The following is a 25,793-nucleotide window of genomic DNA, read 5'->3' on the forward strand; positions in this document are numbered from 1 at the left end:
CTTTGTTCAGCAATGTGTCTGTTACTTGCCATATGCTCACACATAAAAAGTAAACCTATAAAAAAAAAAAATAAGGTATAAAACTAAGGCTTGTCCTATATGGAAAAACTGCCTAGGACCCAGGTTCCATTCTAACAACTCTGGTTCTCGGAATTGTGTAAGGCAAGGAATATGCTTTCTACAAATGCTAATCGAAAGCACAGAGTGGCTAATTTACTCAAGACACACAGCTTCTAAGTAGTTAGTTTAGATCCAAATGCACGCTCTTTTGGGGGTGGGGATAAAGTAAAATGTGTGTCCAGGTACAATGTATGTGAAGCTACAGATGCACATGGTATGTGCCTGTGTGTGGAGACCAGAGGTCAGCCTTGGATGTCACTTCTCGGGATACTGTCATTCTTGTATTCTGCTAGGTGTGATGGCCAATAAGCCCCTAAAGTGGTTTATAAATTCCCTGCCTTTGCCTCCCCAGTGCTGGGATTACAAGTACCTGCTACCACATCTGGCTTGCTTTCCCACATGGCTTCTGGGGATCACACTCAGGTCCTCACAGTTGGGTAGCAAACACTTGACTGACTGAACTATTTCTCTTCCCAGCCCATGGTCTTCCTCAGGGCATCCTGGCACCTTCCCAAGAAAGCAGCGGCTTTCTCTGTCCTGCTCACTGAAGGTGCTCTTAGAGCCTAGCCTAGCATACTGGGAAGAGAGCACTGCAGCAGGCTGACTCAACCCTTGCCCTAAATGGTTTTCTGGCTCCCATCCCACCCAGATGATCACTAATCATGGCTCCTATGGCCAGCCCCACTGTTGACTCTGCCTTCATCACAATCACAGGAACCATCGGAATCCTAGCACAGCAGTGACTCAGCTCCCGGTGTCTTCATTCACAAGCAACGGTTTGAAGGACCCAAAAGGCAGCACTGCCCCTTCTCAGCAAGCTTAAATATCTACCCAATTTACTCTTCTTTCTTAACTCCAGGAGCCAGGCAGGGACCAACTTAGAATAGTTAAGGCTCGTTTATTTTGTTTTGTTTTGTTTTTTGCCACAGCTAAACACAGAAATATCAAGATCTCTGGAAAAAATGCAGAGTGTGGTGGCACACGCCTCTAATGGCAGCAGTGAGGAGGCAGAGGCAAATGGGTCTCTGTGAGCCTAATGCTAATCTGGTGTGCATATCAAATTCCTGGCCAGCCAAGGCTACATAGTGAGACCCTGACTCAAAACGACAAAGCAAGCAAGCAAACAAACGGAAAAATGTGAATTAGGAAGTAAACATAAAATCCAGTCCAATTCTTATAATAATTTGTCAAAAGAAGCACAGCCTTGACCTAGCACCTCCCCCAACACACACACACACACACACACACACACACACACACGCACACACACACTATAATATTTGTATCTTTAATAAATCACATTCCCAGGCTGGGAAGGAACCTGTTGCTTAATCGAAATGCTGTCCAACAAAAACCATCCTAGCAGCTAGATCCCACTTCCCTCAGGAGCAGTTGGCCAGGGCTCACAGGGACATGTGGTTTCTGCTATTCTTACTCTTCAGGGTGGTGCTATTTTTCCTCTAAGCACTGTAGCCCAGCAACCCCAAGGAAACCTGATTAACTTCCTCAGGGATGTGCTTGTAAAACTCAGCTCTTGTGGCTTCAGGGAATCTAAATGGCTTTGCTCTCCCTTCATAAAAACCTTAAACTGCTCACAGAGGATTAGCAGAAACCGGAACTTTCTTCTGATTCCACTATTCTTCATTCTGTTTTTAAAATGTGAATCAAGAGTAGGCGTCATGCCTCACCTCTTCAAAGAACTGCTTCATTAATAAACTCAACAGCTGGAGTCCAGGGGGGTCCGAAATGAGCAGCTATATGGGCTGTGTCAGGTGACAAGACCAAAACACAGAACCATCCTACTCCAAATAGACACTGAAAAGTAGCTCACGCCGCAGCTGGAACTGCAGAGAGGAGTCCTTCTGAACATACAGGCTGGAGACTCAGCTAGAAGCAGCTAAGCATTGGGTCATGGCAAACTGGTCACTATTCCTGGCAATGATAAGCCCAAAGTTCTCATATGACATGTCTCTCAGCAACTGATGGCCCTGGATATCAGGAAGAAAAGTGAGGCGAGGGAGTATGAGGGTAGGACCAGACGTAACCTACTCAGGTCTGTGGGACATTGTGTGGGGGCCTTATCACTAATTGTTATTTTTAAAGGAATAACGCTGGAGCTAGGGATGCAATTCAGTAGAAGAAGGGCACATACTTAGAGAATGTGAGGTTCTGGGTTTGACCCTCAGCACCAAAAAATAAAAAATAAAAGGCAATGCATTTGAATATAACACACTGATGAGGTTTCAGTTCCTCTTAAGTTCTGTCACTGGGGCAAATGTCTTATCTAGTCCCTGCTCCAGCTGAGTACTTTTTTAGCAAATGCAGCTTCTTGTGTCAGTCAATTTACGGATCTATTAGTCATTTGACGTCATTCTTGTAACTGCCCCAAAGGTGGGCGCCACTGCCATCTCCTCAGGATACTCCAGCACGGCACAAGCCACATGGCACATACTGCATCACCTGGGAGGGCAGAAAGCTGAACTCTTCCTTACTGCAGCCATCACAGGCGAAACAACCCCAGGCAAGCGGACTTAAAATCTATGACTCCATTACCTTTCTTCACTTTAGACAATGAAAGTAATCTCGGTATCCTCAAAGCACCAGCCCCCAAATAGCTTGAAGGACAGAGACTCAAATATAAGCTAAATATAAGTAATGGCACTGTAGCCTTACAACATTTAACAAGAACACTCCTACAGTTCATCAACATTTCAAATATGATTGATGCATGCAGAAGAAAATAATCTCACCTTCCCATATAAACCAGACCAAGTCACTGAGGTTCCCTAAAGACATGCCCGGGGTGAAAGGACCAGGACAGTGTAAATTTGCACTTGGAGAGTATCAATGCATGAGGTAGTTTTGGGAGTGGCTGGCCTGCTCAATCCCTATACCTAATTATACACTTCTGTTATTCAAACTTAGAGATCTACCCTGGTTCAGATGCAAGAAACAAATTCATCTAAGGATAAAATTAGGTTGGGTGGTACGCCGGACTGGCCTTGAACTTGCTACAGATACCAGACTGGTTTCTAACTTACAACCATCCTCCTGTGTCAGCAGTCTCATCCCACAAGTGTGGGATACCATACCAAACTTGGATTAATTACTCCTGGATCTCAGTAAAGTCACTGGGAATGTTCAAAATAGCAGTATCATAAGAATATTACTTTTAATGTTACAATTTTCTGCTTCCAAATGGGGGGAGGGAGAGGAGTATGGAAGAGAAGGGAAGGAAGGAAGGAAAGAAGGAAGAGAGGGAAAGAAGGAGGGAAGGAAAAAAGGGAGGGAAGGAAAAAAGGGAGGGAAGGAGGAAGGGAAGGAAGGGAGGGAAAGAAGGAGGGAAGGAAAAAAGGGAGGGAAGGAGGAAGGAAAAAAGGGAGGGAAGGAGGAAGGAAAAAAGGGAGGGAAGGAGGAAAGGAAGGAAGGAGGGAGGAAGGAAGGGAGGGAGGGAAGGAATAAGAGGAAACGAAGTTGAGCTAAATTGAATCTATCTCAACTCACTGTCAGTAATGTTGGCTCTCTTGTGAACACAGCTTCCAATGTTCTGTGACAATATTGATATTTCCTTCAAATATTAGTTAGTTAATAACCATACATTGGAAAAGGTTTTTTTTTTAAGTTTCAAAAACCTATAACCATCATTGTACTAAAACAGCACAATCCCTAAATACATTCTAAATATTTATCTTTATTCCCACAGATAAATGTAGCCCTCAACACTCATTAAGGAGACCTCTCTTTGAAACAGATAGAAAACACAATTAATAAAATCACAGAGTTGTAGAGCCCAGTCCAAAATGAGACATTCTGTACCACAAGCCCAGGGGTCATTCTGGAAGAAGGAATAGAAGGATTCCAAGAGCCAGAGGAACAGAGTTTGCTGTGTAACTGAGTCTCCTAGAAATGTTAGAAGCTATACACATGAAGTCTGACCAACATTATTCCCTAAACATGGTCTAAACAAGGTTGACATGGATAGACATGCTAATGTGGGAAGAGGAAAGCCCATGAGGCCTCAACTCAACACAAAAAACACAAGCAAGTGAGGACTCCTAACAGTGAGAAAAGTAAGTCTTCTCCAGGCAAGAGCACACCAACTGATTATCCAATACCAAATAGTCAGTCCTGAAAGTGTGTGTGTGTGTGTGTGTGTGTGTGTGTGTGTGTGTGTGTGTGTAAGAGAGAGAGAGAGAGAGATTATATGTAATAAGTGGTTACTTCTTAGCACTCAACTAATAGAAGCAGATGGATCTCTGTGAGTTGGAGGCCAACTCAGTCTATATGTGGGTTCCAGGATAGCCAGGCCTACAAAGTGAGATCCTATCCCAAAAAACAAAACAAAAAAAGCAAAAAATAAAACAAAAAACAAAAAAAAATAGGAGGGAGGAAAGGAGGACACACACAAACACACACACACACACACACACACACACACAAGTTAAATAAAGAGACCATGAATTTCAAGGAGCAAGGAATGAGTATGTGGGAAGGTTTGGAGGAAGGAAAGGAATGAGGGAAATGTTATGACAGTATAATAAAAAACACAGTACTAAAAAATAAAATAAAAAGTCTCAAAAGGCCAAGATAAAAAGGTTGTTATCTAAGCAGGCAGGTAAGTCTTGTTCTCACGTCAACGATCTTCATTGTCATTAACCAAATGTAATATGATAGTCCAAGAAAGTTTCAAGAAGAACTGGAACACAGAAATATTTACACCCTTTCTGTCTCCTATGGTTATATTTCCAAGAAGGACCCTTGTGTAACAACTAACCCCAACTATCTCTCATTGACCACTAAGAACATCTGTGCATATGACCAAAATGACCAGGCCCAAGGTCCACTCAGATCATTTTGCACAGAAGAAATTGAATTCAAAATCAAAGTGAGTTAAGAACTTCTCCTTTAGCCAGGCACGGATTTCTACATCTTGCATCTCAGCATACAAGAGGCAGAAGCAGGCAGATCTTGCGAATTTGAGGCATCCCAGTCCGCATAATGAGTCTGCGACCATCCAGAGATAGCTAGAGAGATCCTCTGTCAAAGGATAGCAGGAAGCCTTCCTTGACCCAACTGGCACCCCATTTCAGATAATGTTAAGAGTAACTCTTCACAGGTTCCAGTCAATCCTGGACATTCCCCAACTTACACATCCACAACCATGGCTACCTTGATCCTCACAAATCAAGAAATTTTACGGAGATTGCTGACAGTCATACTCAGTGATTCCTGGAAGAAAGCCTAGGGATGGCCATCATTCTCAAAGGAGGGATAGAAAGCCTACTATGGAGAAGTGAGAGGCAGCACACACCTTCTAACCTTAACCTTGGGCAAGAACTTCAAATGCATGTCTCATGCTGGACATCGATAAAGAAAAGGAAACTTCACTGGGGAAGGCACAAAACTAATCTGAGAATAGAATGCTATATTATACTTGGGGATAAAATGTATTTTTAAGGTGTTTAAAAGCTGAAAATGTTAGCATGAGCCTTTAATCTCAGCATTTGAGGCAGAAGTAGGCAGAACTCTGAGAGCTGGTGGCCAGCACAGTCTACACAGCCAGTTCTAGGCCAGCCAGAGCTACATAGCAAGACCTGTCTCACAATTATAAAAAGCCTGTTGAAAAGAGGGTAACAATATGAAATATGGCCACCACTGTAGCCTTCAGTACTTGCTTCCTCACAGAAACAGAATTGTGTTTGAATTAAATAAATGCTAAGCTTTTAAGCTATTAAGGCAAAAACACATCTTTCTGTTAGCTCTGGACTGTAAATACCTAGCATTCCAACCATTAAGAGCCAGTTAAGGGAAGACAGCTCAATTGATAAAATGTTTGCCTCACAAAAGCAAGGGCCTGAGCTGGATCCCACAGCCCACATTTTAGGAAAAAGGTCAGACATGGTGGTCTACTAGCTTGTGTGTTTGTAATCCCAGCACTGGGGAAGAGTTTGGCAGATCTCTGGGCTCACTGGACAGCCAGCACAGCCTCCTGGAGTTCTGGGCCAGGAAAACACACTGCCTCTTCTGAGCAAAGGAGGGCACTGGAGAGGCAGCTGAGTGGTTAAGAGTGAAATACATGTTCCCATACATACATGTTCCCACTTACACATGAGTGGAAACACACACATGCACTCAACGAAACGTATTCAATAGAGTAAAATCTTTTTTAACTTTTTAGGTTAGCAAAATGATGGGTTTTATGGCGGCATCTGCAAAGGCATGCTTTCTCTTCCTGGGCGTGCTAACCAAGCGAGCACTCTCCTCTGGAGCTCCACCTTTGGGCCTCCGATCCATATCTGAGGAGCCACAAATCTGATGAGTGGCAGTAGTAGTGACAAGGACAGCATGTTGAGCACTTCCGTGGGTGCCAGCTACCATTTTGCATACTTTCCAAAGACCAGCAACTCCTGCCTTAAGTGATGACATCACTACTCTAGTTTTCCAAAGGGGGAAAAAAATAATAATAATGAAACACTCACCACCTCTGGGAGGAACACTGACTGACTACAGGAGAAAGCCTGTGAGAGTAGGGGACGAGGAGAAGTCCCAAATCCCAAGGAACAACACAGAAATGCCTTGTTTAAAAGGCGACTCACCAAGCCTTTAATTTGAACTTAAAAAAATTAAACCCACTGTTTATCTGAAAACAAACCCTAGGCTCAGAAAGCATTCAGACTGTTTATACCACACTGTTTCAAGGCTTTTAATCCAAGCTGTTTCAGCCATTTCAAGAGACAGCAAAGTTCACAGGTAAAACACTTAAAAGTGGTTTGAAAGCAATTTCAGAGAAAAGCCCAGAGAGCTTCACTGCCCTCAACATTTTTGAGATAAAAGACCTTTGCATAATTTTCATAACTTCAAAGGGCAGCACAAGTAAGCAATGGTCCATAAATCAGTAACTACTGGAGCAGAAAGCAAGGGGAAAATAAATAGTATGTCCACAGAAAGAGAGGCAAATATTGATCTCAGAGAGCAAACGAGTTTACCTTACAGTGGACATTAGGTTTTCTAAGAAACATCATGCATTACCATATCTGTGCTCATCAACATAAAGGAACTTTTTTTTTTTTTAAATGAAACATCTCTCAACGTAGACCCTTTCAGTCCCAGCTGGACTCAAACTCAAACTCAACAGTAATCCTCTTACCTCACCTCAAGAGTGCTGGTTTCGCAGGCATGAACCATTATGGTGGCTTCATCATTTTTTTAGAGATATACTCTATCAGACATCATAAGTCTGAGTCAGGGTCTGCCCGTCACAAACAGCTTCAACATGAACTTCTGGTACCAGCTCCGGATGCACCAAGCTCCACAGTCCCTGTCATGTGCGGACTGGCAGGAAACAGCTCGACAATCACCAGTGTTCCACGCGAGCCCTATTACCACATCACACATGCCAGGCACTTATAATTAATATTTTTATAAAACCTTAATTACCTCCTGTATGGCAGTCACTCCTCCTGGCATATTATGAATACACTAGAAGCATTAATTTATTGGGTGTAAATATTTAAATATGCCATCAATTTTATAGCCGGGTTTTGGCATTTCTCCTCTCTTTAAATTTAAGAGAATTTATCCAGGAAGAAGACAGAGTTATCTCTGCACTTCTGCCTAACAGATGGGATGAATGGCTCCCTGGCCAGGGGCAGAAAGGAGGTGGAGGAGAGGACACTTGGCCCTTACTCTCGGGGCTACACCTTGCAGTGGTAGACACAGCAACAGGGGTGGGGGTGAGAGTGGGGGACATGGGGCTTGCCTGAACTGAGTCCAGGAGGGTGTGAGCTTACCCGGGGTGGAAACCCTTTTCCTAAGTCCACACTTCATCCTAAAGCCATGAGAAAATAGACAGACGGCCAATACTAAGCCCAGGGGAGAAGGGCATAGCTGTGTCTCCAGATTGAACAGAAAGAAATAGGGGAGGGGGAGAAAAAAAGGAAAGAAAAGAAAAGAGAAAAATCCCTTACTTTTTAATCTCTATGTTCATAATTTTAAATCTCCAACCCTGCATGGTTAAGAGTATTTTTACCTGGCACAATTGCTACATAGCATGTCTGGATGGTGATGGCTTGCTGTGAAAGCAGAAATGCTTGGGTTTGATCCTCCAGAACCAAAAGTATTAAAAAATAAATAAATAGTACACCTAGGATCCCAAAACTGGGGGGAGGGGGGGTGGGGGGGGCAGAGACAGGAAGACGCCTTAGGCTTTCTGAGCAGCTAGTACAGCTGAATCAGTGACTTCAAAAAACTGAGGTGGAAGCCAGGCTTCGGGGCATATACCTTTAATCTCAGTACTCAGGGGACAGAGGCAGGCAGATCTGAGTTCAAGGCCAGCCAGGTCTACAGAACTAGATCTAGGACATGCAGGGCTACACCAAGAAATTTTGTTTGAAAACCCGTGATGATGATGATGATGATGATGATGATGATATAGAAATCGCTTGAGTAAGACACTAAAGAATGACCTCTGTACTTCCAATGCCTTACACACACACATACACAAACATGTAAATGACACACAAGCTATCTTCTGGCCACACATCATCAGTCATTTCATACATCTAATATGATCTCTCATACAATACTTGTCTGAGAGGTGCTACAATATCCCAGCTTTACAGATGATCAAACTGAAGCTCAAAGGACCCAAACTCTTTGTTCAACATCAATGAGACAGATCCAAAAAAACTATGACTGCAACCTCAAGTCAGTAGTATGCCAGAATCCAAAATTTTTTCCCTTTTATTTTAAATAGATTCTTCTTTCATACAATATATCCTGATTATAGATTCCTGTCTCTCCACTACTCCCAGTTCCTCCCATTTCTCTTCCCCTCCAGATCCGCTCCCTTTCTGTCTCTCATTAGGAAAAAAAAAAAACAGGCTTCTAAGAGTTAACAACCAACCATGAAAGATCAACCCAACCCAACAGGAAGAGAGTCCCCTAGGCAGGCACAGGAGTCAGGGACCCAGTCATTCTCACAGCGGGGATTCTCATAGCAATACCACACTAACAGCTATAACACAGGTACAGAGGACCTGGGGTAGATCCTGTACCCCCTGGTTTGCTGCCTCACTCTCTGTGAGCTCAGGTGCGCCTTGTTTAGTTGATTCAGAGGCCATGTTCTCTGGGTGTGCTCCATCCCCTGACTCTAACAAACACTCTTCCTTCCTCCTCTTCCTGGGCATTCCCTGAGCTCTCTCTCTACATAATGTCTTGCTGTGGGTCTCTGCATCTGCTCCTGGGAGAACCTCCAGGAAGAAGCCTCTATTCTGACAGCAGAATAGCACCAGCAGAGATCCTTCCTGCACCAAGGAGACAAGTAGGGGCGAGGGCTCCAGGCAGGCACCAGCTCCACTTCAGAAAGTAGGGAGCTAATCTGCCTCAATATCCAGCCACACCTCTCTTTGGGCATATACCCAAATGACAGTCCATCCTACACAAGGACACTTGCTCAACCAGGTTCACTACAGGTTTATTAGTATTTAGTCAGAACCTAGATGTCCCTCAACAGAAGAATGAATTTAAAAAGATGTGGCTCATTTAAACAATGAAGAACTGCTCAGTTGTTTAAAAAAAAAAAAATGACATGATGAAATTTGCAAACAAATGATGGAACTAGCAAAAAAAAAAAATCATCCTGAGTGAGGTAACCCAGACCCAGAAAGACAAACATGGCATGAACTCACAAGTGGATATCAGACATTAAGTAAATGATAGCCAAGCTATAATCCATTCACCCAGAGATGTTAGCTTAAAAAAGAAGGTCTAGGGGTAAATACATGGATCTCCCTGAGGGGAGGGAAATAGAATAAATTCTACAGGCAGACTGGAGGCAGGTGGGGTTAGGAGTTGAGGGAAGAATTAGGTAGGGGAGAGACAGGGTAGAGGGAGAGAGTCCAGGCAGAGATCACACTATTGGGGGGTATAGAGGGGAGCGGAAACCTAGTGCAATAGAAACTTCCTGGAACCTATGAAGATGATTCTAATGAGGACTTCTAGTAATGGGGACATAGAGCCTCGATTGGTCATCTCTCCTTTCCAGGCAAGGAGGCTTCCAATGGCAGTACCGGGTTACGCTGAACTGAGTTGTTGACCAAGGGGTCCCATGGAAATCGCCAACTAACCCAGGCTGTTGCTAAGTCAAAAGGTTGCTCTCCACAACAGAGTGGTAACCCCACTGCAGAGGACAAATCCCACAGAAAACAAACTCTTACCTGCCGGGTTTCACCAGCTACTCCAAACGTTGAAGCAAAAGCCTAGAAGCTCATGAGCTCACTCAAGAGTCGAACCATCCAAAAGCTCTCTTAGTGGCGTGAGAGTTTCTAAACACGGCCACAGACATGGCCACTAAGTTCTTAACAGTGGGCAATATACCCAGAAAGCTATAGTCATGATTTTATTTCATCTTAATGCATTCAATAGCAATTATATTAGCTTAAGTAGCATAAACTCTGGATAGGGTAAGGGCGGAAGCACTGATGAATGACATGCCAATCCTCAGGACAGTGCCTGCTCCTCAGTGCCAAACAGCTGATGGCCTATGGACTGCTCTTTCATATTTCTTTCTATCCCCATCGTTGACTCATCTTTATCTCAGCAAATAAAAACTATGCGCTAAATCATAATGGCGTCTGTGTGATTTGTATTCCTCAACCATCCATGCATAGGACCAATGGCTACTCAAAGTGTGGTTCGTAGAGGCTAGGTAATTTGCCTGATGTCACTCAAGAGGCAAGGAGAACAGAGATTAAAGTCACTGGTACTCTAGCATTTTTCTTCTCTTGTCACCACTTTGCTGTATCATTAAGCAAGGGTAATTCCATCTTAATGACCTTCTCATTCCAAAACCTGAAGCTACAACTGGAGTCATGATCTGGTCACTTTTTAAAGGAAGCAAGGAAACCACAGCAGCAAGCACCTCACCTTTCAGAGCCTCTGGGAAGGAGGCCTGCGATATCGCAATCAAGTAAGAAAATATCACTGATTGATGGGAAACAATCAAGTTTCTAAGTTACTAGCTGCCAATTACTAAAACTCTGTATCTGACCTAAATCTAGGGTATGCCTGTGACATTTTTTTAACCTGCAGAGCCTAGATGCCAAAGTGGTTGACTATTTTTTAATTGAAAATTAACAGAAGTTTAAATGTTGTTTCACAATGTCAGCAACTCGCCCCTTAAGTAAAGGTAGGATCCAAAATCATCCCCCAGCTCAGAGGCAGCCCAGAGAGCCTGCCTGCCATGTCTCCTCCCCGCCATCTTTCCACCCAACGCATCCCATCCTGCAATGGTGCAGAGGCCTGCAGCTCCCATGATGCTGCCCACAAAGAGGACAGAGGCGGAGAAAGTCACTAAGGACGAACCAGCAGCACAGTGACACACAGTGAAAGGCAGTCGAGCTCACGGATGCAGTGATCAGGTTTACTCTGTGATTAGCAGCTCCTACTCAGTCCAGTGAGCCCAGCTATCCCAAATAGAGGACAACCACAGGCTAGGAGCCAGGACACAGGAGGAAGCTGTAAAACTGTAATTAGCAAGAATGTGCTATTTAAAATTATCATCACTAACGTGCAATCTTTTCTCCTTAAAACCTCTGACAGTTTTTAATCTTTTTCTAAACCTGCTTATGTACTCCCAATACCATTGCAGGCAGAGCACATACTCTAAAAACACTTCTTGAGTGACCACGAACCTGAGACTAGACAGTCCAAGCTCCTACAGAAAAACCAAGTCTGGCTGTTTCAAAATAGAAAATAGAAAAATATAGCAATGACAGGTCTCTTAATGGCACTCTGCTATACGCATAGATCAGTGGCCTGCTCAGCCTTCATCAGAGCAACCTCCTCCAAATACCGGTAGCCAGACATGATGCTGAGTGAGAACTCTCAGCCCTAGATGGGATGTCTCCATCAAACTGCTCCCCTCAGGGCTCAGGAAACCCTGTGGAAAAGAAGGTGGAAAGAGTGTCAAAGCCAGAAAGGATGGACGACAGGAAGAGAACAAAGCTTTCTAAATGAACATGGTCGACAGACCTGTGAACTCAGAGCCTGCAGGAGTACGCATGCACAAGGCCCACACAGGTCAATACCCGATGGGATCCCAGAGAGTAGAGAAGTGGACACAGCTGCCAAACCCCATCCAGAAGCAATCTCCAACTGATAGCAGCTAACATGAAAACTTAGTTTCCTCCTGGGGAGTCTCACTCGGGGAAACAATCCCAAGGGCAGGCTGCATGCCAAACAGTAGATGGCAGACAGGAAATTAACTCAATGGCATCTTAGGAGGGTTCTTGTCTTCTGTGGGTGCTTTTGTTTTAAGTCTGAGTTATAGTTATTCTTATTTTATTCATATATATTTATTTTATCATATGTATTTTTATTTATTTTATAATATATTTATATAAATAAAATGTTATATAAAATCATACATAATCATATATTTTATTATGTATAATAAACATATTTGCATATAATCCCAATTGGTGTATATATAATTGGTGTATATAAATATTTAATTATACAATTTATAAAAAATATATTTATGTATGTAAATTTTTTAACTCTACAGGTCCTTTTGTACACATATTATGGTTTCCAGTCTGATGTTTAAATGGGATTCCTGAGTGGGTCTCTGAGTCTTTTTCTTGGGCTCTTTTCCTTCTGTTTGTTCTGTCCTATTCTGATGTGTTAGCTTTTATTTTACCATATTATGTCGTATTATATTAACTGTATTATTATTCCTTAGAAGACTTGGTTTTCTAATAAGAGACAGAGGGTAGATCCGGATGGGAAAGGAGGTAGGGAGGAACTGGTAGCAGTAAAGAGAAGGAAAACAGAAATCAGGACATAGGAGAAAAAGTACATTTTGTTTTGTTTTGTTTTGTTGGTTTGGTTTTTGAGATAGGGTTTCTCTGAACAGCCCTGGCTGTCCTGTAAACCAGACTGGCCGTGCACTCAGAAATCCACCTGCCTCTGCCTCCCAAGTGCTGGGACTAAAGGTGTGCGCCAACACTGTCCTGCGGAAAAATACATTTCATTAAAAGGGGAAACTGTTCACTTCCTCACTTCACCCTTACTGGAGGTGGGGAAATACGCAGAAGATGCACACTTGCCTGTAATCCTCAAGTTAATAGTGGTAGAAATAAGCCTACACTCAGACTGCTCAAGTTACTCCAATGGCCAATGGCCAATGACCTAAAATTAGGAAACTCAAGGCCTCCCAATGCAGACACTACCAGAGACCTGGCATCACTTAAGTGTAACAGCAGAGCCTAGAAATCTGGAAATGAACTCTTTTTTCATTAATTAATGTACTTATTCACTTTACATCCCAACTGCAGCCCCTCCCTCCTCTCCTCCCAGTTCCAACCTTACAACTACCTCCCCTCACTACTCCCTCCCCTTTCCTCAGAGAAGAAGAAGCCCCCCCTTTGGGTACCACCCAGCCCGGGGACATCCAGTCCCAGCAGGACTAATGGAAATGGACTTTTAAAGAGAATTAATATACAAATAATATAAAGCAAAGGTTAAAACAGAGACAAACCAGTAAGGACAATTCAGCAGGTTCTGGACTTCCTGGATGCAGACTAGATTCACTTAAGGATTTTTAGAAAAATGGCCTATATCTATAGATCATTCTCAAAAATTGTTACCTCATTAGTGATGCTTAAGACATTATAACTTTTCCCATGGTCTTCCCCGATTAACAGAATGTCACATGCCCTGCCCTTTGAAAATGCAACATGCTCCCATTAACAAAGTCTACACTGGAGAAACAAAGTCAGGTTAAGGAGGGAAAAAAAACACACACAAAAAAAGCCCTCAAAATATTCTGTGACGTTACCGCTTGTATTGGGCCGCACTCATCTCTCCCCTTGGCCACATGTGCAGACTGCAGCGTGGACATGCAGTAACAGTACATGTGCAAGCGTGCTAAGTGAAATGATTTTGTTATAATGCTTTAAAAAAAAACATGCTCAAAGTTGTGGGGCTAGGCATAAAGCTCTACCCTTGGGCCGCAACCCCAGCCCAGGGGATTTTTTAAATGACTTGTTCTTCTTTTTGTGTATGAGTATTGTGCTGAATATTTATGTGCACCACATGGGTTCCCAGGTACAATTGCTTATTATTATTAACAGTCATGTGCTCATTTTAAAAAATGCTGGGGAAAGTTAGTTGCTTTTTCTTAAGCAGATTTTTCTAGACTAAACTTTGCAAAGTAATTGGATCAAAGAAAAACATATTAGTAAAATATATTTCATGAGTTCAGATAGGTGTAGGTGTAGATATAGGTGTAGGTGTAGGTGTCGTGTGGTGTAGGTACAGGTGTAGGTGTAGATACAGGTGCAGGTGCAGGTGTAGGGGTGTAGGCGTAGGGGTGGAGTAGGTAGTTATAGGTGTAGGTGCAGGTGTAGGTGAAGATATAGGTGTAGGTGTAGATATAGGTATAGATATAGATGACATAGTAGTTCCAGGGCCAAAGTCAATGGGAGAGACTGCAGAGGCACCAGGAAGGCTGTCAAGACTGGGAGGCCACCCAAGAGCAAAGAGGAAGAAGGCACACTGGAACCCTCCCAGTAAAGAGCCGGAGAAAGTCAGACCCAGGTCTCCAGTCCAGTCACAAACTCCTGGTACATGCTCAGTGATTATCCCGCCACTAGCAAAGCTGGAAACGTTAAGGATTAAGCACATGAGTGTTGAAAGACCGAGAGCGCACGCATACTCACTCTCTCTCTCTCTCTCTCTCTCTCTCTCTCTCTCTCTCTCTCTCTCTCTCTCTTTCTCTCACTTCAGCACCAAGGGCTACACCACAGAGCACAGCTGTCAGGCCCTGCTCCATCATGGTTCAAGTTTCAATAGTCAATGCCCTTCCGGCCATGGCAAGTTCCAGTCAGTTTGCTCTAAGCACAGAGTAACTGATTAGCATGGACTCAGGCCACAGGGTTCCTGGAGTCTAGGTGTGGCGAACAGGACACCTTGCTTCCAGAATGTAAATCACACTTTTAGAAAATGCCTTCCTTTCCAATTCTCTTTGAATGGAAGAGTGCCAGGTTGGAACTATTAGGGAGGGGCACCTCTGCAACACCAGCTACTGTTTTGTGGGTGTTGTTTTGAGGGGAGTTTGAGATCAAACCCAGAATCTCATGCAAGCTAATACTATTTTAATGAACAAGCAAGAAAACTCAGATTCAGAAACTTATGTTTTATGTGAGTCTATGCCTGCCAATAGTGAGAGCTTCCAATTAGGACCATACTCCCCTGAGAGAGAACTGATTGTTGAAAGTTACTTTCCACATTCACACAATACCCACACACATATACAAAGTAAATTTTAAAGTGTTAATAGCTAAATAAAGCCAGTCAGTAACATGTGATCATAAAAAAGACCATGAGGGTCATTTCCAAACCATCTGTGTCTGAAGACCTCTGCCTCAGATAAGGTTTCCCTTAATTAGAGGCATGTTTTTGTTCTGCACTGTAATTACAAAAGTTCAGGTGACTACGGAACTTGAGGTAACTTTTCTCATTCCCAGATAACTGAGGCAATCACTTGGGCAAGCTAGTCATGGCAGACTATATTCTGACCCACTTCTAAAGCAGGGGATTTCAAATACTAATCACGACAACATGCCAGACTCTCAAGGGTCAAATCTAAGTTGTGACGTGAAGATCTTCCTTGCTTAGATGACAGCCTAGCAGGGCGTAAGCACCAGTGTTGGGTTTGATCAAGGGTTAGCCAACCTCAAGAAACGGTAGCAGGGCTACGTAAACTGGTTCCCAGGAGTTGCCTCATACGGTGCCAGCACTCCTGACTAACCCAGACAGCTGGGCAGCTAAGGAAGCTACCTCAACAATGTCCTGACAAAGACATTCATTCCATAAATAAAGTCCACTTATTTATTCTCTTCTCTCAGGCTCTGGCATAGTCCTATTCCTCGCTGTCTGTGGTAGAGTGGACCAAATGCAGTTTAAATGGAAGAAAACTAGCAAGACGGGCAGCAAGCACACACACAATGAACTGGTCCGGGATGTGATTCGGTTGTTGAAGGTTTACCTAGCAGGCAGGAAACCCTAGGCTTGATTCCCCACCACATCTGTAATCTTGGTCCTTGGGAGGCAGAAGCAGAAGCTCAGGAGTTCAAAGCATCCTTGTAAACAAAGAAGGTTCCAGGCCTGTTCTGGGGATCGCTGAGGGTAGGGTGGGCATCAGGAGGAAGAACTGCGCTGTAGTAGAGCTTAAAAAACACATTTCACCTGATTTCTATCACTTTGTCTTCCTTTCAACACCAAAACTTTCTAATCAAAACTTCCCTCCTGCCCTCCCAGGAGGATCTTGTTAAAACACAGATTCTTGTTTTAGCAAAGCTGGTAGGGGACCTGAAAATCTATATCTAATGCTGCTGTAGCTCCTGTTAAATAGCAAAACCCTATTCCAAATCCACAAAGGAAAAAGAGGAAGGCCACAGACCTTACCAAACCCTCTTAAATTCCTTTCTCCTCCCAAGAAGCTAGGTATTATTGAATTTTATTTCCAGATAAGGAAATGAATTATTTAACAAACATCTCATTTAATCAAGAAAGACTGCCAACAGGCTTCATGGAGTTTAAATGACATATTGTTAATTTGCTTGCATCTCACAGCTTTTCCGGCAACATAAATGGTGCCAGTTTCCCCCAACCCTTTAAAATGACAACTCTGCCTCACTTACCCGGCAGCACATAGCTCTGGGAGTCCCGACAGCAGTGGGTCTCAACCTTCCTAATGCAACAACCTTTTAAGACAGTTCCTCATGTTGTGGTTATCCCAAAGCATAAATTTATTTCTGTTGCTATTTCATAACTGTAATTTTGTCACTGTTATGAATCTTAAGGTAAATATCTGACATACAGGACATTTGGTCATTTAGCCACACAGGGTCGCGACCCACAGGTTGAGAACCACTGCACTACAGAAACCTTCAGACTATTCAAAGGATCAGCGAGCCCTCCCTGAAAACCAGATGAACAAAAATAATCCCCATCAGAATAGACATCACCCGTTATCTCATCCTTCAGAGAACAACTATGGGGCACCAACTGTTTTGGGTTTCACTGACAGAAGCAAAACTAGTTCAGCACTGCAGTCTAGGCAGTCTTCAGAAAACCTTTTTTAAATTGAATCAAATTATTTCTTTTTAACTAGTTGACCTTGAAATCACAGTGTAGCCTAGACTGGCCTTGAACTTTCATTCCTCCTGCCTCCCTCTCTCAAGAGCTGGGATCAAAGACTTGCAAAATATCCGCCACTTGACTGTAGGACACTCCATTATAATGACATGAGTTGGGTGGGTGAAACTGTGCTGAGCCCGATGTGACATCTGTCTGACTCCACAAGGTAAGAATCCTCTGCAGTTCAGGTATCACTTGCACATGCACACAGCAAGGGAACATTAGATAAACCAGCAAGGCAGCTAATAAGAGCCAATAGCCTGGAATAAAACAGATCCTGCTCCATTATGAGACCCACACTCCTAACCTCTAACAAGACTGTGTGGGTAAAAGTGGACTGACGGACGGACGGACGGACACACACACACACAGAGAGAGAGAGAGAGAGAGAGAGAGAGAGAGAGAGAGGGAGAGACAGAGAGGGAGGGAGGGAGGGAGGGAGGGAGGGAGGGAGATGGGCTTTGACTGAATTGTAAAGGCTTTCAGCCTTTACAGCCAGGCTGGCTGGCCAGAGAGGATCCACTTGCCTCTGACCTCCAGGGCAGGAATTACAGACTTCTGCCTTGTCAAGCTTCTCACATAGGTGTGTGGGAGTCAAACTCAGGCCTTCATGCAACAAAGCAACTGCTTTTAGCTACTGAGCCATCTCCCAAGCTCTCTTTCACACTCAAGCCTGGGGTCCCCACTAGAATGGCACACAGTGAGAGAGAGGAAAGTAAAAACTACTTAGCTGAAGTCACAGACCTCTGTAAAGCAGTCACAAGCCCTGCAATGTCCAATAGAGGGTTCTATAAATGTGCAAACCACGAATGCTGAGCTCATGGGAGAAATCCAAGCAAAAAGCCTAGCACAACTTGTACACATAAAAGAATGAACCAACAAACAATTTCAATCATTACATCCACTTCAGTGACTGAATATATTCAGTTTTCCTTTGTTTTCCACAAAGACAAATCCCTTGCATAGAGAAGACAAAAAACTGCCATTTCTCTGGACAAAGAAGGAAACCAAGAGTTACATGGTCAAGTGTGAAGCGTGAGAGGGTCCTTAGCACATTCCTCCACCACATATAAGCTTCCGGGAACAAGGATATTACCCACCCAATCCTCAACTCTCACACAGATTGCACAGGCCCTGAACAAACACAGAAGCAACTGTGAGCCTCTGATGACTCACTCTGCCTTGGCTTCTCCCTAGTGTAGACAGACATCAACAAACACATTTCCAGAAAGGTGCTAAGATAGCAACAACGTAAGAACAAATGCAGTACTAGAGATGGATCCTAGGCCCCATGGTGCCTTGCAGCAGTCAATCACCACAATGACTCATGAGCACTGTGGCAGTCCACTCGGACCCCACTCAGAATCCAGGAGACAGTCGGGCGATGGTGGCGCACGCCTTTAATCTTAGTGCTTGGGAGGCAGAGGCAGGCGGATTTCTGAGTTGGAGAGGAGAGGCCAGCCTGGTCTACAGAGTGAGTTCCAGGACAGCCAGGGCTACACAGAGAAACAAACCCCTGTCTCAAAAAACCAAAAAAAAAAAAAAAAAAAAAAAAGGAATTCAGGTGACAAAGACAGATTTGGTCACACCAAAGCCTTCAACAGTACAGTTTAAAGAGCCAAAGTGCACATTCATTTAAGCCATTTTACCTATAGGAATTTACAACTCCCTTAAAAGATTTTTTTAATTGTGTGTGTGTGTGTGTGTGTGTGTGTGTGTGTGTGAGAGAGAGAGAGAGAGGGGGGGGGGAGGTGGGGGGGAGAAAGAGAGCCTGTAAAGGTCCAGAGAACAATATTCTTGAATCTTCCTGAAGAAGTTGGTTCTTTCCTCCAGACGTGAGTTCCAGGCATTGAACTCAAGTGGTCTAACTTGTGTGGCCAGCTAAGCCACATCACCAGCCCAGTAAGGATGTTTTGAGAAGGGTCAAATCCAAAGTGTATATCACTAGGACCCAAATAGTAAATTCAAATCTTACTCAAGTTACTGAAGGTGACAGAATCAGGAATTACATTCCTTAAGCCCACAAGTTTAACTGCCTCATAAACTCTCTTGTACCTGAGTGTGCACAGCTAACCCCAGAGCTTTTATGCCTGCTTGTCATTATTCAGGTGTTCATTTCTAGAATATTCAGTGCCTACCTAAGTCTGTTTTCTAGGCATTCGGGGAAGAGACACTTGCAGACAAATGTCTGTGCACCAATTATACAGGATATTTTCTCCTTCCAAAAAAAAGGTAATTAGAATTCTAAGAATTTCAACCCTGCCCCATACAAATGAGGACTAGAATCTAGAATCCGCCATTCGTGAGCTAAATAAACTCAAGAAACCACTAAACTCTGGCCTCCAGTCTCCTTACCTATAATATGGGAATAATGACAACCAAGTAACCACCCGTAAGGTCTCTAGGAATATCGAAAACACATGCCGTCACATATGTCCAGCACTTCACCCAAGACAAGGGACACAGGAAACTCTCAATAACTGCCAGCTCCAATTAAAACTTGTCTTTTTATACTGCACCTAACCCTAAATTAACAGTGTGACACTTCATCTTTTTTAAAGTCTCATAATTCTACCCCACTGAAGCCTAACTGAATTTAAAATATACACCAAAAACTAAAAAGGAGATACAGGCACAGCTGCCAAGTGGCAAGTAAAAAGCGGTAATTTTCCATCATTGGAATATATTTAGTGATAACTATAAATGAAAAACTAAGATGCAAAAAAAAATCCCCTGCTTCCAAGCACCCGTCCAGTCTGACAGCCTGAAACACACAACACGATGCTTTGACTTGTAATTCCGCTGGCCCTCTCCTTCCTCCCATCTGTCAACGCTGGGTGAAGAACACCCACTTGGCCCATGCCTCACCAGAAGCTCTCTGGCAGGTAGCGATGACATCTTCCAGCTTGTGGGGAACCGTTGTAATGGTACCCAAACAGGGTAAGCCATCAAATGGCTGGCATGTGTTCAGTTTAACAAGCAGAGCTTGCTATTGCAAATGACATCATCTCCACACACCCGATTTGTATGATCTACTGTCAATTTTTCTCAAACCTGAAGTTGGAAGCCACAACTTGCTTAGTAGAGGCAAGTATAGTATGTATGTGTACACACACACACACACACACACACACATTTTTCTCCCGACCCCAACTGCAGATCATGGGGCCTTTCAGGAGAATCAAATCTATTGTAGGAAGTACTCAAAAATGGGTGTATAGGCACAGTCCCTGCCTCAAGTTTGACCTCAATTACTTTGACCTTACCTACCTTACCTTCCTCGGTGAAGGACTCCATATAAAATTCAAACCACTAAAACCTGCACTAACTTATCCACACACCAAATCCACAGTTGCCAAGAGTTGTCATTCTGGAATAATGTCACACTACAGAGACACAGCTCAGCCACACAGAATGCAATACAAATGAGAAAGTACACTTAAAGTGTCGCTGAGTCATGCTCTTATCATAGTACCCTGGCTGCTAGCTGAAATCATCTTGCTTGGTGATTTTCTTTCGAGTTCTGATCTTTTCCTCCACGGCAGAGCTCACATAAAACAGAAACATCATCTTCCTTGCTCACTGTAAATCTGGACTCAGAAGACACGGCAGGAGTGGTGGTGGATTCTATTAATTTTTAAAAAATAGTCTTTCCTTCTTCCTACTCTAGGATCCATGAGAGGAATGTATTTCATTGGCCTGCTTTGGGTGTGCTGAGATGACATTGTGTGATGTCAATTCCAAGGCTAGCCTCCAGAATAACACACACAGAGTTCCCCAGCCAACCTACACATTGGTGAAAGTGGAGATACTTCCTGTCGATGAGTAAGTTCAGGGTGATATGTTGCACAGACGCTTCATGGACAGATGACTGTCACAGCAGGCTTGCAATAAACATTTGTTGAAGTAACAACAAACGATAAAATCCACTCACTCTTTTAATAAAGAATGTATATTCAGAAACCGAGACAAGAGACTAACTAAGACTAACCTATTAGGCCCTCCTTATTTAACTACAGCCAAAAGATAATGACTACTTCTAAAACTTATAGATCATGTTCTGAAATGATTTTTTTTTACCCTTGTCTTTCCTATAATGCTGCTGATGTGAAAGCTTCAGTCTCGTAAGGTGTCAATTTTTATAGTGCAATATTCCTTTCATCTAGTGCAAAAAGTCTCAAAGCCCATAAAATTGAGGCTGTAAACTTTTAAGGCACATAGCTTCATGGGGTTAGTGTTGATGTGTTCCCATTATATGAAACAGTTAATGGAAATGGTTTTATAGTACACTTACATATTGTACTCACAATTACTTAATTCTTAACAGAGAACAGAATCATCTCTAAATGGGGATAAAACTATGATACATTTTACTAGTGCCTTTTCATTCTGACCCTTTATCACTCAAGGCAATGGCTATAAAAGACTCCTTTTCAAAGACATTGCAATTATAGAGGCAGGGAGAAAATTGGGAGAGAAAAGATAGAAACAATATCGGTGAAAACAATATATGGCAACTCCCCTGTGGCACTGGCATGCTTACATGCCAAACGTGCCAAGTCGGGACTCCAGATAGATACACATGATTAAGGTGTATCAAGGCTTTCCCCTCCTATTCTACCCCTGCTACTGTAAACTATCTGCATGTCTATGTATAAAAGAGAGAGGCAGACAGAGGCAGAGAAACAGAGACAACGAGACAAAGGCAGAAACAGAGAGAGAAAAAAGAGAAAGAGGAACAGAGACCCTGAAAATGCACTCTGCACTTTACCCAGGCCTTGGAGTAAACATATGACAGATATTCTGCTCATAATCAAGTCCATTTTAATGACCTAAAATCCACTTTCTCTGTGTGAGAAAGCTCAGGTCACTCTGGCACATGGTATTACTAACTAGTTCACTCTTTATTATTTAGATATTATTTCCTTTAAGATATGATTGAGCACCAATCCACAATCTTCTTGTAATCAAGAACTAACTTCATCATGTTTTGCAAATATAATCCCTTTAAGGAGGTCAGAAAACCAGGGTGGGATTCAATCTTCAATTTTAGTCAAAATTTGTTCAACTACATAACTACACATCCTAACTAAAAGTTGGTTTAGATGGGGGAGACATGATGATACATGCTTTAATAATCTCAGCACTCAGGAGGCAGAGAAAGGCAGATCTCTCCTAAGTTCGTAGCCTGGCCTGCAGAGCAGGTTGCAGGCCAGACAGAGCCACACAGTAAGAACCTGTTTCAAGCCGTTAAGAGCAATGGCTGCCCTCCCTGAGTACTCAGGTTCAATCCCCAGCACCTACATGGCTACTCACAGCTGTCTATAATTCTAGTCCCGGGGGGAGGGGGGGTCCAACATCTAGCCTCCTCAGAGGTATATAGACATACATTCAGGAAAAAAAAAAAAACCACACATGCACAAAAAATTAAAAATTAAAAAAAAAAACTAACATGTCAATAAACTATTAAAGCAAAACCAATATTGTAAAAATAATCCTAGTGTACATTCCTCTGAAGCTCCACCTTGATTATTTGCCAGGGTGTATGCTACAAGATGTGCCCTGTAGGCAATAAAATCTAAAAGCAAGCAGAAGGACCCATCCAAGATGAATGGTATCCCATCCAGAGTATTTCAATAAGACAACTGGTGGGCTAAGAGCTTCCCTTAGCCTGCACGCCTCCTCGGTGAGACAAAACTAGGCTTAGAGGCTGACTCAGGAGGCTCTTAGTAAGTACTGACTCCCTGCCAGTGTCTGCGTAGTGTGCTCCATCATGGGCTCCATCTTCCACGTCAACTACTTCATACGAACAGCAACTATTTCTTCCCTCAGACTATCAACCACACTGAGAACACCAGCATGCCAAGCCCTGACTAAAAGGTTTCACGTTACTTCATTGACTTCTCCTAGGGATCTGACCAGCAAGAAAGAAACTGAGGCCCAGAGTTACAGACACCGTTATGAGGGTTGTGGTGGTTTGAATGTGCTTGGCCCAGGAAATGGCATGATTAGGAGGTGTGGCCCTGTTAGTGTAGGCGTTGTTGGAGGAAGTGTGTCACTGTGGGAGTAGGTAATGGGACCCTCCTAACCATGTAGGAGCCAGTCATCTCCTAGAGGCCTTCAGAAGATGTAGAACTCTCAGCTCCTCCTGCCTGGATGCTTCTCCAATCTTGCTGATTAAGGACTGAACCTCTGAACCTGTAAGCCAGCCCCAATTAAATGCTGCCCTTTTAAGAGTTGCCTTGGCCATGGTGTCTGTTCACAGTAATGGAAACCTTAACTAAGACAATGGCGTCTTGACCTAATGCTGGAGACAATGAATACAAAGATGAAAGTATTTTCCTTAAGTAACCTGCTATCAAATGGGAGACAGAAAGGTATTTGGACAACATAAGTGTTAAGTACAAACTAACAATCAAGTTCAGGACGATATGAGGAAGTGCACACACCTCCAGGTGGGGTTGCTGGGGCCATAGGCTAGTCTGTTGGGGGAGACTCAAAAACAGAAATTGCCAGGTGTGCTGACAAGTGATTTTAATCCCAGCACTTGGTAGGCAGAGGCAGGTGGATCACTGTGAGCTCAAGACTAGCCTAGTCCACATAGTGTGCTGCAGGACAGCTACCACTATACAGTAAGACCCTGCCAAGAAAGAAAAGAAGGGAGAGAGAAAGGAAGAAGGGAGGGGGAAGGAGGGAGGGAGGGAGAGAGAAGGAGGAAGGGGTAAGTGAGGTAGGAGGAAAGAAAATAAATGAAAGTTGAAAGTCATCATTCATATAAACAGAAGAAGGACCCTGTAGCAGAACTAGCACAGTCTTCCCTAGCCTCCTTCTTGTGCCCAGAAGAGCAGGGGTCTGATAAAGAACTTCATGCATGTCTCCTAGGCCTCAGTAGACCCAGAACCTCTGCAGCAGATTGACATAGCAAGTGTGTCTGTCTCTACCTCATTCAGTGAGCCTCAGAAACAAAACCAAGACATATAGCACATCAAGTTCTTCACCAGCAAAGGGACTCCCAGTATGTCTCCTTGGACAAAGAGTAACTTCAAATTTTCAATTACAACATTTTTTGTTTGGTTGGTTGGTTGGTTTGTTTTTTTTCGAGACAGGGTTTCTCTATGTAGCCATGGCTGTCCTGGAACTCACTCTGTATGTAAACCAGGCTGTCCTGGAACTCAGAAATCTGCCTGCCTCTGCCTCCCAAGTGCTGGGATTAAAGGCGTGCGCCACCACTGCCCGGCCAATTACAACATTTTTAATTAGCTTTAAAAAAAAAAAAAAAAAAACAAAGGGTAATTTACACAAAAGAAATGGATGAGAAGGGACAGGCTCACTGTGTGAAATGTCTCTATAATAAGGAATTCTCTAAGCTACCATTTTAATCACTTGACATTTTGTTTCCTTTTAATGCAAATATACAGCAGACAAGCTCCAATCTGACTCCTAAGGATATGGCTGGCAGGCAGGAACTGGAGCCTATTTTTAAGATGTTTCAGAGAGCAAAAGAAGATCTATGAGATAACTTTGTGCTGATTAAGATTCACATGTCCTGGGTGGGCTCTTTTTCAAGCCTGGTGCTTTTGATTCACTACCCTTTGATGTTACATCCTTGATACTCACAGAAACAAGTGGCACGGGAAGAGCCATTTACCCAGCCAGGTAAATTACAACCAATGATTGGCACTTGCCGGAAAACTAAGACACGTGTGGAATCACTCCACACGCGAACTTACATGACTCAACCAGCAATCAGTCCACATTCATACGTTTAAGAGAAGCACCTTGAAAGGCCTGAACCCGAGACAAATAGCCAGCTGGTTCAACGTTCAAGCGTGTCCTCAGAGAGGAAGGAGCTCGGGTTCAAGCATTAACACCAAGTGTAGGGGCAAGGGTGGACTGCTTGACTTTTGTGAACTTGACACAAACTAGAAGTCATCTGAAAAAAAGTGAACCTCAACTGAGGAACTGCCTTTGTAAGAGTGGCCTATGAGGGTGTCTTTGGGGCATTCTCCTGATGACTCATGTGGGCAGTGCCACCACTAAGCAGGTGGCCCTAGACTGTGTAGGCAAACCAAGGAAGACAGGGGAAGCAAGCCAGTAAGCAATCCCCCATGGTGTCTGCTTCAAGTTCTTCCCTTGGCTTCTTCGACAATGGGCTATGACCTTTAAGCTGAAATCAATCCTTTCCTTCCCAAGTTCGTTTTCATCAGTGTTTTATCACAGCAACAAAAAGTAAATCTAGTTCAGGGGTGGGTGAATGTGATCAAAACACTATGCACACAACTCATGAAGAATAAAAATATTGTAAAACAAAAACAAAGGAACAAAGGGAAAAGAAAACAAATTGATAAAGCCCATGTCGTCATATCTGTAGAACTGCACAGACTGGGCATTTGTTGCTAATTCCATTTTTTCTTTGCGATGGGAGTCCCAGAAATCACAGATGGGCAGAAGTCACTGCCCACTCC

The sequence above is a fragment of the Apodemus sylvaticus genome, chromosome 2 (assembly GCF_947179515.1).
Source record: "Apodemus sylvaticus chromosome 2, mApoSyl1.1, whole genome shotgun sequence".
Lineage (NCBI taxonomy): Eukaryota > Metazoa > Chordata > Mammalia > Rodentia > Muridae > Apodemus > Apodemus sylvaticus.